Raw genomic sequence first — 19353 nt, 5'->3', positions numbered from 1 at the left:
ACCTCACACCTGCCAGAATGGCTACTATCAATAAAATCAACAAACAACGAGTGCTGGCGAGGATGTGGAGAAAAGGGAACCCTAGTACACTGCTGGTAGGAATGCAGACCGGGGCAGCCTATGGAAAACAGAATGGAGCTTCTCAAAAAATTAAAAATGGAACTGCTGATTGACGTAGCAATCCCACTTCTGGGAATATATCCTAAGAATCCCGAAACACCAATCAGAAAGTATATGTGCACCCCAAATGGTATGTTCATAGCAGTGCTATTTACAATAACTAAGTTCTGGATATAGCGCAAGTGCCCATCAGTAGATTAGTAGATAAAAAAGATGTGGTACATTTACACAATGGAATACTATGTTTAAAAAGAAGGAGCTCTTAGCCTTTGGGATAGCATGTATGGATCTGGAAATTATTATGCTAAGCAAAGTAATCCAGTTAAAGAAAGACAAATATCACATGATCTCACCTATGTGTGGAATCTAATGAAGAAAATAAACTAATGAACAAATAGATCCGGAGACATAGAAGCATCAAACAGGCTGTGGAATCTCTGAGAGAAGGTGGGGGAGGGTGGGTGGATTGTGAACTATACTGGTGTTGAGTTCTTAGCTGGGGGTAAGCCGAGGGGGGGCCGGTTTTCCCCAGCACCTCTGGAAGGGCCCAAGCTCTGACCCAAGGTCACGTCTTCTCCCACCCTCTCCCACTCACCCTGCCCCTGTGGGCCCTCTCTCCCAGAGCACGCATTAGCAGATACACTACCTGTCATTCCGGGCCCCCTCTAATTTATTACCAGAAAAGTCCAGACATGATTATATCCGCAAAATGGGGCGGAGGGGGGAAAGCACCACGTGTCCTATAGAGCTCCCAGGACCGGACAGGCTTTATTTCAGGCCACAGCGCCTCTGAGAACTCAGAGAACTGTGCCCTGCATCTACTTGGTCTGGTTTTTTAAGGAGGATAACCTTGTGCTCACTTGGCAGGTGACTTTGACCTCAGGCTTAGTCACACGTGACATTTTGTTCCAGAGAAAATCTATTTTTGGAGGCAAACTAATTTACTTTATTTGGAGTCTCGCATAAGACACCCCGGGGCTGGGACCCACAGTGTGGCCACTGACTGCGTTTATAACCCTGAGCTCCTCACGGCTCCTCACAAAGCGTCGGTTCTTCGTTTATGAAGTGGCCTCTCAACCTCTCTTTTCGGTTTCCTTGGCCTTGCCTGCACTACAGGGAGTCCTTTAGTCATGTACTGATTTTCTTTTCTAAAGTGAAAATTCAGCTTCACATCACAGATTCACTTCCAGCTCCTTGGAATGTTCCTTTCTTTGGCTCAAAGGTGAGACTAGACGGGAAAGACAGGCAATGCTTGGTCGCCTGAAATAGGACAGGGCGGGACAGTGCCAATGCTGTCCGCACAGGCTGCGCACCAGGGGGCTCCGAGTCGCAAGCCTAGTTTCTAGAATTGTTAGCTGGCAGCCGAGGAGCCCCACTCCCAGACGTGGGAGCCATCACTCAGTGTCCCCGCCACACAGGACAGCAGCGCCTTCTGGGCGTCCCCCTTGGCGTCTTGCTGGGTATAGTAGTACAGGGACTTGCCACACTTTCTCTTGATTTCAGACCTAATTTTCAACAAGTCCACCTCACTGCGGAGACAGTGATTCTGATCTGGTCCTCATCACAAGTCCCCTTGCCCTTCACGAGTAGAGGCAGTCAGCAAAGTACAGGGGCTTGTCTTGGGTACAAGGGGCCAGGCTCAGGAAAGCCCTTTCCAGGCCTCCGGGACCTCCTTCTGGATGCTCTGTAACACGTCAGAGGGACGGCAGCGCTGTACCTGCCAATTGCTTTCTGGACATGACGCACGCTCCCATCAGTCACGATGCTGATCCCCTTGGGAACACCAGTCCCTTTCCCCTTCACTCCAGCATCACAGATCCTGGGGGCATTTGGTCAGTCAGGCCATAAGCCATGACAGAGCCATCTCTGCTCTTCCGCCTTTCGCCAGGGCAACCACCAGCTTTCGGAAGTCACCAGATGTGTCGGGAATCAGGTCCTTCTCCAGCTCAGTCTCCTACATTTCCTGTGGACTCCGTTAGTTTCCTGCAGCTCCTGCTCGCTCCGTGAGCAGATGACCTCAATGAGAGAGCCCTCCTCAGTGCCAGCTCCTCGGTGGAGGCCTTCAGCTGGGAAGCAGCGCCCTGAGCAGGTGTTTTCAATAGGCCCGCAACCCCCATTTCCAGGTGGCCGGACAAGGCCGACTTGGGTGCTGAAGCAGGTTCCTCTTTTGTCCTTCTCTGTTGTGGCTGTGGTTGGTCAGAATGTTGACAATGGTGACCTCATCCACTCTTTTGGTCTTCATGGCCATTTCAATGTTCAAAGCACCTCAGTTGCCATCACAGTTGGGGTGGGCTTTGACTGCAGATACACAGTCATTGACGGGTGTAGAGTGGCCACCCTCCGAGCTGAGCGTGCGCAGATTGAAAAGTCTCGTGTCATTTGCGTGCTGGAGTAGGACCCGTGATGCACTGCAGTGGAGAAACCATCCAGGGGCAAAGCCCTACCCGGTGGGGCGTATGGGCTTTCTCACTGGCACCCCATCCAAGCGCACTGCCGGGAAAGTTGCCCTGGACTTAAGTTTTGGAAGCACCGGAAAGACTGATCCTTGCAGGTCTGAAGTTGGGCTGCATAACAAGCAGGTAAGATCATTTGGGGGAGGGGTCTCATGAAAGTGTCTCCAGACTTTATTTTCCTCATCTGCACACAATGGTGAGGACAGGGATGGTTTGGAAGGTTCTGTCCGATTCAAATGATACCAACCCTTGATACTTAGATATAGCAGGAGAACATAATTTAAAATACTTTGGGAGATAATGAGTCTTGGACTTAGAATTCTCACTCAGGAATGACATTTTGAATTGCTCACGTGACTCCTTGAAGGGTTCCTCTTGGACATTTTTGTCCAACACTGCGTTGTCTTGCCAAGAAATGAAACTGAATTTGGCTGTAGCGTTGTTCTGTGAAAGCTTAGAGCGCTGGGGCTGCGGGCTCTTGGGCCAGGCCATCTAGCACAGCTGTTTGACTCTGCTGTTGTGGGAAGCAGCCACAGTCCCCACCATTCCTCGAGGAGAGAGAATGAGCTTAACATTCATGGGTCAGCGGGAATGGACGAATTCTGTAATTAATCTTAACCGGGGAGACAGATCCAGACCTCCTCAAGAGGTGCGGGCTGACCTGAAAATTAGTTCAAGCCCTTTCTTCAGGCATAAATGAATGTAAGTTTACCAGAGTGCTCTGCTCTGCTACCGCAGGGTGGCGGTGCCTTAGAAAATACGTTTTGAATCTGCTGGTTGAAAGGACAGGGATTCCCGGTGGTCTGGGTCCAGTTGAGTGAGCACCTTCCCGCGCCTGAATGATCTGTGAGGATGAGGTCCTGTGTGACGCAGGCGCAGTAGGCAGTAGCTCCACCCCCTCCCACACTCCTTTGGTTTTGACTTTGTGTTTTTAGCTTGGAAGTCCCCCTCTGAGAGAACAGCATGGCATTAAGGAGGCTAAAAAGGGTAAATGCTTAGGATTTGAGACCCATTCTCAGAAGATGACCGGCTGCATCCCACTTGCCCAGGAATCGCTGGACAAGGATACACCTTTCAGCATCTCCCCCCACACCTGCGCCTGTGTGTGTGGTGTCAAGAAAGCTGTGCCTAATGTAATTCAGTCCTTCTTCCATCTCCTGCTCCCTTCCAGGGGAATTGAAGGAACGACAGAAAGCAAACAAACAAAAAAAGGGCGGGAGGTTGGGGGAGGTGAAGCCAGAATAGAGAAATTAGCACAGAGAGGAAGAAAACCCAGAACACGCCAGCGCCAACCACCACACCATCTTTAAGTCAAGTGTAGAAACACAGCAATGGATTATTCAAAAATAAAAGCATTATGAGAACATTAACAAGCAACCAGAACATTACAGAAAGGGTATTTCCTCTGCCTGAAATACGGGCCCAGGAAAGCCAGGGGGCAATTCCGGTTGTGCAAGCATCTGAGGGCTCAGGCTCACAGCAGATGGCTCTGGGTCCTCCGGTTAAATGCTGTACATGAATCTGAGTGTTTTGTCCTCTAAATTTTTAAATTCTGTCTTGTAACCACCATATGGTCCCCTGTCATCTGCACGGTTTCTGACAGTTGAGCAGTGACTTATTTTACTCCAAAACATCCTTGCAGAGTGAAGAAGGCCTTGGTACTAGTGAACACGCTGGTGAGAGTCCTGTTTCTGGAAGTGATCGCCGCGTGTCCCAGAGCGTGACGGTCACGCAGGCCCCGACACCTACGCGCTCACAGAAGGCTTTGCGGGCGCAGACCTGTTGGACCAGCTTCGTGATGAGACTCTGCTTATTCATGCTCCTCATTTTGCACACATTGAACAGAAGCTTACACCACTATGGAAACAGAGGCAACCTCCTGGCCGGCAGCAGCCCCGCGCACCTGTCACCACGGGGACGCGGGGACGCTGGCTGCTCCGTCAGCCTGTCCCCTGGGCCCAGCGGAGGCCGCCGGCTCAGTCCCAGCCACGCTGTCTGTGCGCTCCCCTCCGTTGCTGCAGCTCCGCGCCACGGGCTTGTCGTGTTCCATCCATTGCTTCCAGGGAGCGTGGGCTTCCTTGCCAAGCCCATACCCAGTTTTGGCGGTGCCACCACCTTGTGGTTTTTAGAGTAAACACTGGGTCACCCGAAGAAGCAATAAACTCTGGCCTCGTTTTGAGAGTCAGATGCAGGGACAGCGGCCCACAAAGCGGCCTCCATCCGCGTGCCTCTGCAGCTCCGTCCCTCGCACAGTGTCTCGGAGCTGAATCTGGCTGCAGCCGTGCTCCGCGCCGCATTGGTTGGCGTAATCGCGTTTCTTCCTTTCCTGGGAGGCAATGGGCAAGGAAGACAGGAGGCCGCGGAGGGAGAGGAAGCCACCCCTGCCGTTTCTCAGCTGCCATGGAGGGGGCTGTGGAGGGCCTGCTGGGGTCGCACGGGGTCCATCGTGTGTGTGTGTTTGTGTGTGTGTGTGTGTGGGGGGGTGCGGGGGCGGGGGGAAGCGGGCAGCGAGCCTCACCCAGGGGCTAGGCGGGCGCTGCTTCTGGAAAAGGGAAGAACCCATTGGAAATGCCGCCTTAAAACTAATGCTTGGAACTTGCAGGGAAGGTGGCCGGCTCACCGACGACGACAGGCACACGAGAAACACACAGAATGGCCCCCAGGGAGCCAGCGAGGAAAGGGGGGCGGAAACCCCGTCTCTGGAAAGTGATGGTCAAAGAGAGCAGCGGGCTTGGTTTGCAGAAGTTTCTATCCTCAGAGCACCTCCCCCCCGCCCCCCCGCAAGTAAGGGGGCGAGTGGGTGAACACGCCTGCGGATTCTCACGGGTGACCCTCCTCCCACCCGCCTCCTGTTACAGCGATCGCCGCTAACCACCTCCGCCTCGGCCTCCACCACCACAGCTTTGTCCGGAAGGATGTCCGGAAGACGTCCAGTCTATCTGATCTAATTAGCATATTGTCCTTTTATTAGTATAGATATGCATAGACAAGGGACACGGGCAATAGGATAGTAAAGGCCCCACCTGCGGCCAGTGGGCGGGGGTGGACCCCGGCACTTCCCATCCAGCGCTGCCTGAGAACAGGGTGGGGCTGGGTGGCAGGGACCCAGAGAGAGAAGGGTGGGTGCGGCTGGAGAGGGCAGCTGTGGGGCTGCAGCCAGGGCTCCCCAGGGGACTCTCCCCAAGTGGGGAGAGGAAGGTGGACAGCGCTGGCCAGCCCCGCATCCTTGAGCTGGACTCGCGGGGGACGGTGTGCGCGTTCCGGTGCCCTCACCCCCCATGTTTCTGTGAGCTGTGCTCCCCCTGCAGTGCTGTGGGTCAGCATTCGGCCAGATTCAAGTCCATGAGTCCATGTGTGGAGCCCAATGGCCATGGGCCATGACCGTTCAGGGGAGCGCATCTTCCTGTAGCAGGAGTCCCAGGAGCCAGGCACTCTGGAGCCAGGAGAGAGAGAGGAAGCATTCACGACTTTGCCTAGAACAGCAGTTCTCAACCTGTGGGTCGCGAACCCTTTGGGGGTCGAACGACCCTTTCACAGGGGTCGCCTAAGACCATTGGAAAACACATATAATTACATATTGTTTTGTGATTAATCACTATGCTTTAATTATGTTCAATTTGTAACAATAAAAATACATCCTGCATATCAGATATTTACATTATGATTCATAACAGTAGCAAAATTACAGTTATGAAGTAGCAACGAAAATAATTTTATGGTTGGGGGTCCCCACAACATGAGGAACTGTATGAAAGGGTCGCGGCATGAGGAAGGTTGAGGACCACTGGTCTAGAAGGTTATCTGTTTAGATTTCACGCTCTTGCAGTGGCCACGCCGTCCTGGCCAGGTGTGATTGATGGGCAAGCATTTTCCATGTCACTCAGACCTTAGCGGGCATGAGTCTAAACTGCCTTTATTTAGTCTCTTCCCCCATCAACGAGTGGGAACAGACCTGGAGTGTTAAATGCAGCTTTTTGGCAAAGCTGAACAAATGGCATGCCTGTACTCCTTGGTCTCCCCTTTTACTCCTTTCCTGTTCACTAACAACCGGTTATTACAATGGCATCTGTGTCATCCTGATCTTGTGAGATGACACCCTTGGGAGAAACTGGGTGAAGTGAGCTCGGGATCTCACTGCATTAACTCTTACAACTGCATGTGAATGTACATTCTCTCTAAATAAAGGTTAATTTAATATAAGTGTGTGACTATAGCTGTGTTACACCTCATTTCTACTGTCACACCAGCCCCACATTTATGCTATTTGCTTACCTCTAAGGATTTGAATTTCTGAACTCCTCTAATGACAGCTAAATCTCCAAATGATTAACTGATGATTAAAAAGATGTTATTACTTGTTGTATGTCAAGAGTTTGTTGTTTTTCTCCATTCTACCTCACTGATTTATTTCCCCTTATACATATCACCAAGGACATAGAGCCATAATTACTGTATAACTATATATATATATGTATATATATATATACACACACACACACACATACATACACACTAGAGGCCCAGTGCACAAAATTCATGCACGGGTAGGGTCCCTAGTGGCTGCCAGCCTCCGGATGGGACCTCTATTCCTCCCCACCCCCCGCCTGCCACCGCCGCCAGCTGGCCTCCCTTTCCGAGGTTGGTTGGCCGGCCCTGCCCCCTGGTCAAACTACCTGTCAGACTCCCAGTTGAGGGGACAATTTGTCCGAGGTTGGTTGGCCGGCCCTGCCCCCTGGTCAAACTCCCTGTCAAACTCCCGGCTGAGGGGACAATTTGCACATTAGGCTTTTATTATATAGAATACAACACATTAATAGTTGGACATGGAAATTCTGCAATGGTTTTGCTGAACCTTTATCACGGAATGGCTAAGTAAGAAAGGTAGACAGATGCCATGAGCAATGAGACTTAGCGGGTTGGAAAGAGACTGTCATCTACATGAAGCAATGGCAGTCAATGAAATGTTTCCAGTAGGCGAGGTTGCATTCAATAATGGTGCCTGCAGTATGCCAGCGAGTGTACTAGGGAACTGAGGATGGAACTGTAGGCTCACACAGATAGAGGACAGAGTAGGAGCCAGGTCTGCAAGTGAGGAGAACATAACATAAAATACTGTCTTCCCTGTCATCTTTGCTAAGGAACATAAAAGACCCAAATCAAAACTGAACCCACAGCAGTGCATTGAGCAAGCTGTCTCTGCAGCTGAATGGCCTTAGGTGCTCCCAGGAAGTAACACATGAATAATGAAACACCTGGAAGGCTAAGACATTTGTGTAATTATGGAACCTGCTGAGGAAGAAACAGCTGTAATGAGAGCCACAGGGAAAATGTAAAACGGAGCATTCTGGGTAATCCTCTAATCACACTTTTTAACCAGAGAAAAGCCCTCTCAGGCATGTCCGTTTATTCCCCTACAAACTCAGGGCTGAATTCCTGAAGAGCAAAGTTATTAAAACCAGTGAACATTCTTTAGAATATCTTTACTCACTCGGAAAGACAAATGAAGGATAAATATTCCAGAAAAATAATCAAGTCCTATAGTTTTCTGTAAGGGAAGTTTTTTCTGTCCTGAGCTCATAGCACTTTCTGATTTAGAAACCAATATTATTACACTCTCCAAGGCAGACGGACTTCCGCCCCCATGCTCTGTGGGCACTGTCAGTGGCCTCAGACCTCTCCCTGTTCCTCTAGATGTCCTGCCTACATCTGCTCATGGCTGCCATTCTCATTCCCCCAGCTCAACCACATTACTCCATTCACAGCTTTGGTGAGAGCCGAAAGTATCTGCCATCTATTGCAAAGCACAGGAGTGAGCTTCTGGTCCTTAACATTCATTCTTGACATCCCACCTCCTCCATGAAAACAATTTTAACTGACAAGAAACATGATAGCAAATGCACATCCTCTTTTTTATCCTGTGAGTCACCCCAACACCTCCCTCATCTTTTTTCCCAGTTATAGATTACTGCAAAATAACCCCCCAAATCAGTTTATAAACAATACCCACTATATTATGCTCTGAATTCTACAGCCAGGAATGTAAGCAGGGCCCCACGAAGATGGCTTGTCTGCTCCTTGGGGTCTGAGATCCCAGCTCAGGGGACTCGGATGCAGAGTGGTGTCACCAGAAGGCTTCTTTACTCGCTCACTCTGTGCCTGGACTGGTGACTCGAAGGCTGGGCTCAGCCAGGCCTGGAGCCCCTGCATGTGGCTTCTCTGTGGAGAAGGGGCTTCCTCCTAGCATGGCCACCTCAGGGAGGGTGTACTTCTTCCCTGAGGGCCCAGAACTCCACCAGTGTCTAGTAAAGGAGGCAGAAACTGCGTGGCCTTCTATGGCTCCATATCAGAAAGCTCACAGTGTCCTCTCCACCACATTTTTTGGTCAAAGCAGCCAAAAGCCTGTTGAATGCCAAGGAAGGGACAAAGACTGCTGGATGGGAGTGATCCCACTGTGACCAGCTAGTTATTAACAATAGGGAAGGAGCAAAGAGGGAAGCCAGACACTAAAGCCATGTCATTTGGGCAGCTTCACCAGGAAGTTGCAACTTTGCACTCCACAGGGAAACACTGGCCTATTCCCTGTAAACACTGGGGGAAAGGATCAAACAGAAGGGACATAGATGCATGCCCAGTGAAGTTAGGGTGACGTGGGGCCAGTACTTACCTGTCAGTCATTCCTGGGAGCAGAAATCATTGGCCAGGATGGCCGTGGCCACTGCAAGCTGGTGAACACTTGGGAATACATAGTCTCCTACACCAAGGAGTTCTGTCTCTCGTTGCTCCCTGCTCTTGGTCCCGCCTGTCTCGTGGACTCTCTTGTTTTGCTCCTGCACAGGTTTCCTCCATAGCCACGTGGCCCTATGGCCCCACATGCAATGGACTAATGCACTGCGTGGGGAAACACAGTGAAGCCAGCCTGGAGCTGGCTGGACCCGGCTCCAATAGGGAAAGGAAACCCTGGACACTGGCTCTGAAGCCCCAGCTACACTTTTATGGCAGGAAAAGGGAATGGCACTTAGGAAACTCAGAAATGTAATTCCACAAAAATAAAGCTTCCTACCATATCTCATCCTTCCATGTGAGTCTCAGAAAACTCCTTTTCTCCGGATATTGCAAGAAACTTACCCCCAATATCAACCGGGGGAGATGAGGCACTCTTTCCTCTATGAACAGGAGGAGCTGCAAAAAAATTTGTAGCAATTTTTTTTTTAGTCTAAGAATGATGGGCATTTAGACACTGGCAACAGGCTCACACCTGACAGCGCCACAGCAGGGGTGGGCAGAGCGAAGACAGAGGCAGGGAGTAGGCGCTGCGGGGGCACCAGCCACGGCCTGGGGTTGCCGGTAGCTGCTGGGGTGAGGGAAAGGGTGAGAAGGGTTGGCCACAGTGACTCCAGAGTGCCAGATCCAGGTGGTCACAGTCAGGGGCTCACGGAGAGCGGGCATGCCGCACCCCTCCCAGTGCCGGGCACCGCCCGGAGGTCAGCGCAGGGAGAAGCCTCAGAGAGGTGCTCAGGTCCTCCCCAAGGAACCTCCCTGGCCGTGTAGCAATGTTCTGACTGCACACACCTCAAAGGTGCTCTGCGTTTGACTCCCACGTGTGGAATGTTCCTTCTCAAGCCAGCCCGCAATGTTCTGACTGCACACACCTCAAAGGTGCTCTGCCTTTGACTCCCACGTGTTCCTTCTCAAACCATCCTGCCCCTCCAGACCGCAGTTCTTTTCTTCTCATCACCGCCCTGCTCCCCAGCATCATCTCCCGCCTGGATGACCTGACATCCTCACTGCTCTCCCCACACACGCTTGTGCTCTGCTCAGCATAACTGTCTCTGCCCTGTACCTGGGGAATCATGAAAACCCAAGTTTCCTTCTCACCAGCTGCCCATGCTTCAGAGGTTAAGATAAGAGTCTGTGGCTTGACCCTGAAGGCCCTTGTGGTTCATTCCCTGGTGACCTATCTTGTCACCCAGCCCTGGGTGGCTTCACCTTCCCGAATGCCTCGAGGCCTTTGCACATGCTGGTTCCTCTACCTTGAATGCTCTTCCTTGCAAGCCCCTCTCACCTGCACCCAGAAACCCCTACTTATAATGCAGCTCTCAGCCCAACAGCACTGTCACAGAGAAGACTTCTCCACTCCCAGAGTGAACCTGAGCCCCTGTGATGCGTTCTTACAATGCCCTGTGCTTTCCCTTCCTCTCTCCTCCTTTAATTCACGCCCTTGCAATGTGACCTTGCTAATCGCCCCAACAAGAGGTGGATGTACACAATGGACTCTTCTGTGGGATTTGCTTTGGCCAATGGGGTATCACAAAACATAATGCAGGAAGCAGTTTGAAAGGTGTGTGTACATTTGGGCTTGCTCTCTTGCTGTGACTGCACCCCCAAGACCATCAAGCCTGCTGCATGCCACTGAGGTCGCATGGAGAAGAACTAAGGCTCTTTGTGTCCTGGTGGGAGGTCATCCTGTTACAGAATTTACCAAGCAACCGAAGAACACACAGGAGTACTTGGAGACACAGGAAAAACCCATTTATTTTCAGATGTTTCACATGTACCAGTACGGGGACTCAGGGGAGGCTGTTTCTCTCCAAATCCTGAGCAAGCCAATATGGAGGAAGCTTTCCCTTTATACCCTTTGGTTTCTTTGTCCCCCAAATATGGGATGGGACTTCCCGACCTGACCTCTCGCGGGCTTTGCAAAAAGCCCTGTGTGTTGGGGTGGGGGCCGTGAGACAACACCTAAAGGCCTGGCCTGGTGCCAGCGCTGATAACCCCTCTGGGGGTTGTGTATTGTTCATGGTTTATAGCCTCTGTAAAATGGGAGCATTTAGGTAACTGGTCTTGCAAGACCAGATTGTGGAGAAAGGGGCAGTGACTTGATTGTAGTCTAACAGGAATGTGCATTAGGTTCCTGCACAGATTCCAATTGCTAGCCCCCCAGAAATGTCTCATTTTCCCCATCAATCCTGCACCAGCCAGCTGACTCATCACAGACACAGGAGAGATCGAGCAGACACCAAGCAAGCTGGCCAGGAGGCAGGAACCAGCTGTGCGTGATCAGAGGCTTGCGGTTGGGAGCCGCCACAGCTGGGGGCAGCGAGTGGAGATTCAGGTACTTCGGGACTTCATACCAACAGCAGCCTCGCCGGACTGCACGCTTCATGAAGGCAGGTGCGCTCAGCTCGCCCTCTGGTCGCTGGTGCTCACAGCAGCCCCCAGCGCCACGCAGACTCCCCATGATTTACTGTTGAGCCAATGGAGTGAATAAGTCATGCATCTCCACCGTGGAGACACCATTGTCTGGGTTTCTGGCTGTTAAAAACAAGGCTCTGCCTTGGTTTTTCTCACGCTGTCTCTCCGGGTTCTCCGGGGGTCACTTCTGAGGCGTGTGGAATATTCCTGCTCAAGCCAGCCCGCCCTCCCAGCAGCTCTGCTCTGGCCCCTGCCCCGCCTGTCCCGTGCCTGTCCGTGTTTTCACCTTAAGCAGCAGCGTGGGGCCAGGCTGTGGGGAAGTAGAAATTCGGTGTGACCCCCCTCAGGAAGCACACAAGTCCAGAAGGCCTCCCAGGGCAGGCGGGCGGAGACCTTGCAGCCCCACCCGCACACTCCCAGGCTGTTGTCAGCCGCTGGCAGACAAGTGAGCACCCTAACATTGGAGTCAGACAAGTCATCGCATGACTTGGGAACAGCCCGCTCCCCAGGGGACAAGGGAACTCTCGGGGTGATGGCAACGGCACAAATCTCCACGGCGCTGGTGATGACGCAAGTGCACATCGTGGCCAGAACGTCGAACAGGTGCGACTCACTGTACAGAAAGTCTCAGCAAAGACCTGCAGAGCCAGTTGGTCCTGCTCTCCCCGCTCCCTCTCTGCCAGCTGTGCTCCCGGTCCTCCAGGGTGGGCGCATGGGGGGACGAGGGAAGGCAGTGCCACCCGCCAACTCTCGGTAGCTCTGTGGGTGCTTTAGAGCTACCCTGGCCGGTCTGTTCTGTCCGCCATGCTCCCAGGGGCAGGAGTATCCCCCAGCCCACGGTGTCCCCAAACTCCAGTGGCCGTGGAGCATCCCTCAGCCTGGGCAGCATGGGACCGGGGCCCAGGTTGTCTCAGAGACGTCTGTCTCTCAAGATGCTGAGCCCCTTCCTCGATGGTCCCCCCGGAGCTCTCTGTGAACTTGTACTTAGTCTGGGACTCCTCAGGGCTGCAGCTCACAGGCCCTGGAGGGGAACCGACACGCATCCCGTTACAGATGTCCGTGTGGGGTCTGGTTCTTGTGCCCGTTGTTGTGGGGCTACTCCCAGCACCCACCGCCCATCCCTGTGGAGATAGCAGCCATGTCTTCCTGGGTAATGGGTTTTCCCCAAAGCGGTCTAGGTGGTTCTAGAAAAGGCGACTCCACTGAGAAATTCAGAAAGCAGCAGGAGCGGGGCTGAGGGCAGGGGCGCGTCTGGCAATTACCCAAGGGGGAACATTCTGGACTGAATCGTGTCCCTCCAGAATTCATTTGTTGAAGCCGTAAGCCCCTGTGTGACTGCACTGGGGGATGGGAACTTCAAGAAGGAATTAAGGTAGAGTGAGGCCTACGGGTGGAGCCCTGTTAGGGTAGGATTGGCGCTGCACACACTCTGCCATGGGAGGACACAGGAAGGAGGTGACCGCCCGCAAGCCAGGGATGGGGCACACGCCAAGCCCACCATGCTGACACCAGAACCGTGAGAAATGGGTGTGTGCTGTTTAAGCCGCCCAGCTGTGGGGTGTTGTTAGGGCAGCCCAGCTGACTGGGACAGGACTGGACCGACCAGTGCAAAGGTGTGAGGCTCTGTGAAGTGAGCACAATGGGCAGAGCGGTGATGAGAAAGGCTATGGCCAGGTGACCCTCATAGGATGTCATGACTTTGACTTTTGTTCCCAGACTGGAGGCTGGGGGAGGCTTCGATTAGAGCAGGACACTTGCACCTGCATTTACAGGGTCGCCTGGTCTTGGAGCAGGGTGGGGGCGGGGCGGGAAGGCCTTAGGTGACTGGAAGCGCTGGGAGGGCGAGGATGGAATCAAGTTCTGTCCTAAGAGTGGAGGCCTGTCCTCAGGAGGTGGGGTGTGAGGTGTGAGGGAAGGAGAGGCCCAGGCCGACACAGCTCTCATCCTGAGCAACTGGAGGGATGGGGTGTCACACCCTGACCCCGGGAAGTTGGGGAGGAGCAGGTTCTTACTTACAAACCTTTTTTTAACGTTCAGTTCTCATCACTTGGTTGCAGGCTCTCTTGACATACAAATGAAGGTGATGCGGTCCCCGCCTCTAGGAAGTTCATTCCTATGAGAGCCGCTAACCCTTATGTCCAGCCAGCTCTACACTATAATGGATGTTTAGTTTCTAAGTCCTAGATTCCATTTATATATACAGGAATGAAAATACACTTGGAAAAAAAAGTATTCCACTTAGACCAAATTAGGTTGTGCTTTTCAAAACTCCACATTTTTTTCACTAAGAGTTGTAAAAGCTTCACAAACTTTTAATTGACAGAAAGTCATTTTTTCTCTAAGCATTTAAGTATATTTTATTGATTTCAGAGAGAAGAAGGGAGAGACAGATAGAAACATCAATGACGAGAGAGAATCATTGATGGGCTGCCTCCTGCACACCCCTCACTGGGGATAGAACCCGAAACCCAGGCATGTGCCCTGACCAGGAATCGAACCACGACCTCCTGGGTTCATGGATCGATGCTCAACCACTGAGCCACGCTGGCCGGGCATCCTGTAATCATTTATATGAACTTACACGAAGGACGAATACCTCATACATAGGGAGGGTATGACTTAGAGAGCAAGTGTGAAAGATTAACAAACAAAGCACTGGGTGTTTCGAGGAATCAGAAAAAAAGTGGGAAAAGAGAAAGAAAAGAAAAGGTGAAGTACAAACAAGGAGACCGTGACAGCTCTGGCAGATGCTCGAGGGGAGGCGCGAGTCTCCCTCCGCTCTGCTGCTCCATGCGCCCGCCTTGGAGGAAGGGCCTTCTGCCGGAGGGAGAAGGTCCTGTCCTAGCTCCATGGATTAGGAGTAAAAATGGAAAGACACGTGTGACTCTTGGGGAGTTGGGAGAGAACATGTCACAATTGCCTGCGATGTCATTGGGTTTACCCAGGTACTTTACACTGACCTGAAGTTTGGTGCAGTTTAACACAACCCGTGACAAAGGATTGTGTGGATGAATGCACATCGATCAGTCCACACACCTCTGTGTAAGGTGCCTGAGCACCATTGGACACCACGGAGGCAGGCACTTCCATAGCCACTGTGAGAGCGGCTACAAGGTTTACAGACTCAGAAGAAAATAAACATCAAGGTTGTGGTTTCCCCACAGGGAGTAGCAGATGTTAATAAAACCAGTGCAAACATGGCCACAACTGTTACAAACAATAACTAGGAAGGATCTGTCACTGCGTGGTACCTCTAAATGATGGCATTGCTCACGTGAGGGAAGTAGCCTGATTCTACTAATTCCATCAGTTTTCTGGAGCAACCTTGTCAATACCTTGATTTGTATATATAATCTTTTGTGAAGTAAATAATCTTCATGCCACTTTTCTGTGTGTAGTTAGAGCATGGTGTGCATGTTCATGCGACATCAGTGCCTGCTATTTACAGCCACTGCCCTTCAAGAAGGTGAGTCTGCTGATATATATTCATCCTGACACTTTTCTGGAAATTATGGAAAAGTTCTCATAGCTCAAATACAACATTAGGGGATAAAGATGCTCCTTTAATGCTATTCTGCCTGGAAAAGCATTTTATTGCCTTTTTTAAAGTTTGCATTAAATATATTACAATGCTAGCAAATGAGATTTGAGCTGCATTTATAATTCTATTCAACAAACAAAGGTCTTAAACACAGAAAACTTAAACACAGTATGGGGTGCAAGTATGAGTAGCACCCCATACTTGCTGTGGTAGCTTGTCCCCTATATACAGACATATATATGAGTACACACACATTGCCACAATGGTAGCTATAAGTCTGGAGTGCATTCTGTTTAAAGGATCGCTCTGCTTTGCAAACTTTAGTTCGTTTAAACCCCACAGCAACCCTGCAAGGTGGCATTTTACCTCTCATTGTATAGGTGAGGAAGCTGACGTTTTGATAAATTAAGTAAAGTGATAACTTTTCTACAACTAGTGAGTATTGGCACTTGGATTTGAGACCAAAAGCCGACTGGACTTCGGAGCCCACGCCTTCCCCACTGTGCACCCCCAGGCCCCTCTCCCCAGTGGGAGTCTTGCTGGTGGGCTGCGAGGGCAAGGGGAGGCCACTGCGCCTGGGAGGCAGGGGACAAAGTTCAACTTCACGCTGTGTCTGTGTGGCCATTCACGCGTATTTCCCTGACAGGCAGCTTTCACTAACGCCTTCAGGACCCAATGGTTCCACTAAGTTCTGTGGGTCTTAGAGAGCCAGTGCGCATTCCATGGTGCCCACAGTCATGCCCTTCTAGGAAATGGCAGCTCCGCATAAACAAGGCCAAGACCGAGGACGGAAGTTCTGGTAAAACGCATTCACGCACAAACTCTTACTGACTTCCTGCTCCGAGTGGAAAAAGTTTACATGGATATACAGACCTTACATGGTTTTTGCAATTATTTGCAATGTAGTTTTGCAAAATATATTTTTCTACATTGCATTCACTAAGAGTAGCATTTTGACAATTTTCATGCCAACTTTTACTTTTCTCTTGGTCAAAATGAGGACATTTATAGATTAGATAAATAAATAGGATATTTGTTTATAGATTGATAAATATATTTATAAATTAGATATTTATAATGGTAAAATATATAAATGTAACCCAAATTTCCAAAACTGAGAAGCTGCTTTAATATGTTGTTATGACTGTACAATGAAGTGCTACATAGAGAATGATGTATCAATAATATACTCATATCGTCTATAAAACAGAATCAATAAACAGATATATTGTATAGTTTCATTTTTGTGAGGAATAATAGTATATTTTTAATTTAAGAGAAAGGTCCTCCCAGCAGTTATATCTCTGGTTGGTGACATTACAGAAGATTTTTATTTTCTTCTGTGTGCTTTTCTCTTTTCTTTAATAAAACTTGCTTTCAGATTAGATTTAATAAAAAATAAATATTGAACAAAAATGCAAGCCTCAATTCTTATTCTCAAATTTACTTAAAGAAAGTAGAAAGGAGATAGTGTGTCTATAAAGAAAAATCCCATCACAGGAATACGCACAGGGCAACAGTAATAAGTGCTTGTTGAATGCCAACACTCACACTGGCGCACGCAGGAATTCAGTTGTTCCCGTCTGTGGGAAAAGGCAATACTATTTTTGAAAAGTTTCATGTCATTAAGGTCATCTGTTTTTATGAAATTATATAGGTGGGAATTATGTTCCCTTATACATATAAAGCATCGTGGAGAGAGCTTTGGAAGCCTTTAAAATCAGTCGAGGAGACCTGGGTTCAAATACCGGCTCAGTCCCTTTATAGGTCTGCGAACTTGGGCAAACCACTTAATAGCCCTTTCCAAACTGTAAATGAGGAAAATAAGGCCAATGCGTGATTGACCCCACGGGGTCACACAGGACATGGTAGCTGTTACTGCTTTTGTTATGGTTACTTTGGACGTCATCCCTTAGCTGTGGGAACAACAATGTCCCACATTAAATCAGAAGGACCTATGGGCAGACATTGCGTGGTGCCATGGACAGCCACTAAGCGGAACCTGCCCTATTCGCATTATATGGAAACGGATTCTGTTAGTCATTTGGTAAATGTCTGGTGAATGAGAGCTGCACTTTAGCTCAGCAACAGAGGCAAAGAGGCGAGACTTAGCTACTTCCTTCATGGAGCTCAGAGTCAGGTGGTGGAGACAAGTGAGTAATCAGACAGCTGTCATCCTATGCCAACTGCTAGGAGTTTTGGAAGCACAGAATATAGGCACACCTGGGCACACCACAGACTGCAGAAGCACATCATTTACCTGGTACTCTACGGGTACAGAGCCTCCACAGGGCACCATCCTGTGCCCCGCCCAGAGCCAGATTGGGGAGGATGGAGGTGGAGTCAGAGCGGGTCTCCAGTGGGTGCGATGATCTACTTGAGTCTTAAAGAATGAGGAGACCAATGAGTGAAGACAGCGGGGAAGGATCTGCCATGGGCAGGAAGGAGCCTGGGTAAGTGCAGTCTGGGAGATGTGGTCTGCCCTCTTCAGGGGCTGCAGAGAGTTCGGTGTGACAGCAGGAAAGCGGCCGGGGGGAGAACGCACGGACACTAGTTAGTACTAAAAGGCCCACCTTGCAGTGGCAAATGTCTTCAGGGGCTGCAGAGAGTTCGGTGTGACAGCAGGACGGCGGCCGGGGGGGAGAACGCATGGACACTAGTTAGTACTAAAAGGCCCACCATGCAGTGGCAAATATTTTGGAAGGGTTTTAATAAAATAGAACTGATAAAAGTACATGACAAAAAAAGAACCATAGTTATTTACTTTTTTATTTAGCCATTTGCATTTTAGAAAAGAAGATGGTTAAATACAGTTTATTTTTTTAATCAATTGTCTAGTATTTATCAGACAGGATGTAATACTACTTAGTGTCATTGGTAGAAAAATAATTAAATGTCCTCACTTTGGAGCAATTTTTAAAAAAATACATTTTTATTGGTTTCAGAGAGGAAGGGAGTGCAAGAGAGAAATAGAAATATCAATGATGAGAGAGAGTCATTGATCGGCTGCCTCCTGCATGCCCCACACTGGGGATGGAGCCCACAACCCGGCACGTACCCTTGACCAGAATCGAACCTGGGACCCTTTAGTCTGCAGACCAACACTCTATCCACTGAGCCAAAAATGGTTAGAGGGGGGCAATTTAATTGGAAACTTAACGTGACCTTAAATGAAACTATTCGTCACTGCTGTCTTCTGCTGTATATTTTTTGTGCCTAAAGAGTAAATAATGCTCTCAAATACCACTTTAAAACATGCCGTTTCAATCCCTAATATTCAAGCCGATTAATTAATAAATTAATGTTATACATGCCCCAAAATTCATTGCAGGACTAGATCAAATAAGTCCATATGCTTGGGACGATTATAAGCCCCCAAAGCAATGGCCACGTCAATTTTTTTTTAATCCTCTCCTGAGGATATTTCTTCCCATTGTTTTCTGAGAGAGTCGAAGGGAGAGAAGGAGGGAGAGAGAGAGAAACATCAAAGTGACTTCAGGTGCATTGGATGATGCTCTAATCCACTGAGCCACACCTCTGGGCTCAACTGTTTGTTTCATGAGCCAGTCCATGCAAAGGGTGAAATGCAAGGACAAGTCACGAGATGCATGTGATGGTGTCCGCTGGGCGCTTCAAAGGCTCTGACCGCTGTGTTGGCTTCAAAGGACACGGAAGGCCTGGGAGATGCTTCCCTGCGGCCCCTCCGTTGCCCCACAAGGACAGGGACTCCCTCCCAAGAAGGATCCTGGGAAAAGACTCACTGTTTGCTCACTCAAAAGGCAGCGTATTGGGGTGCAATCCCTACTAGCTGCGGGCTCTGCTCTGGATGTGGGGGTGCGGCCCCAGTCAGGTCAGGGCTCGGGTCCACTCCTCAGGAACTTTCTCCCCTGGCCGGGGAGGCAGGCGGCCAGGAAAGCCATGGAGGGAGGCCCTCACTCCGGGCCGCACAGAGAAGCTGGGGAGGCCGGAGGAGGGCCCACATGCCCGCAGGATCTGGGGGCTCCCGAACTTGCTGTGACAGGCTCGGGCCTCCTGGACCCTGGGGAA

At 50.2% G+C, this 19353-nt stretch overlaps 1 pseudogene; it reads right to left on the bottom strand.

Moving 5' to 3' along the window:
* Window positions 1–1514: 1514 nt before the first annotated feature.
* LOC102244801 lies at window positions 1515–4391 on the bottom strand (annotated as a pseudogene).
* Between the last annotated feature and the right edge of the window lie 14962 nt (window positions 4392–19353).

This window comes from Myotis brandtii, unplaced genomic scaffold (assembly GCF_000412655.1).
Source record: "Myotis brandtii unplaced genomic scaffold, ASM41265v1 scaffold760, whole genome shotgun sequence".
Taxonomy (NCBI): domain Eukaryota; kingdom Metazoa; phylum Chordata; class Mammalia; order Chiroptera; family Vespertilionidae; genus Myotis; species Myotis brandtii.
This window is presented reverse-complemented; position numbering and strand designations above follow the sequence as displayed.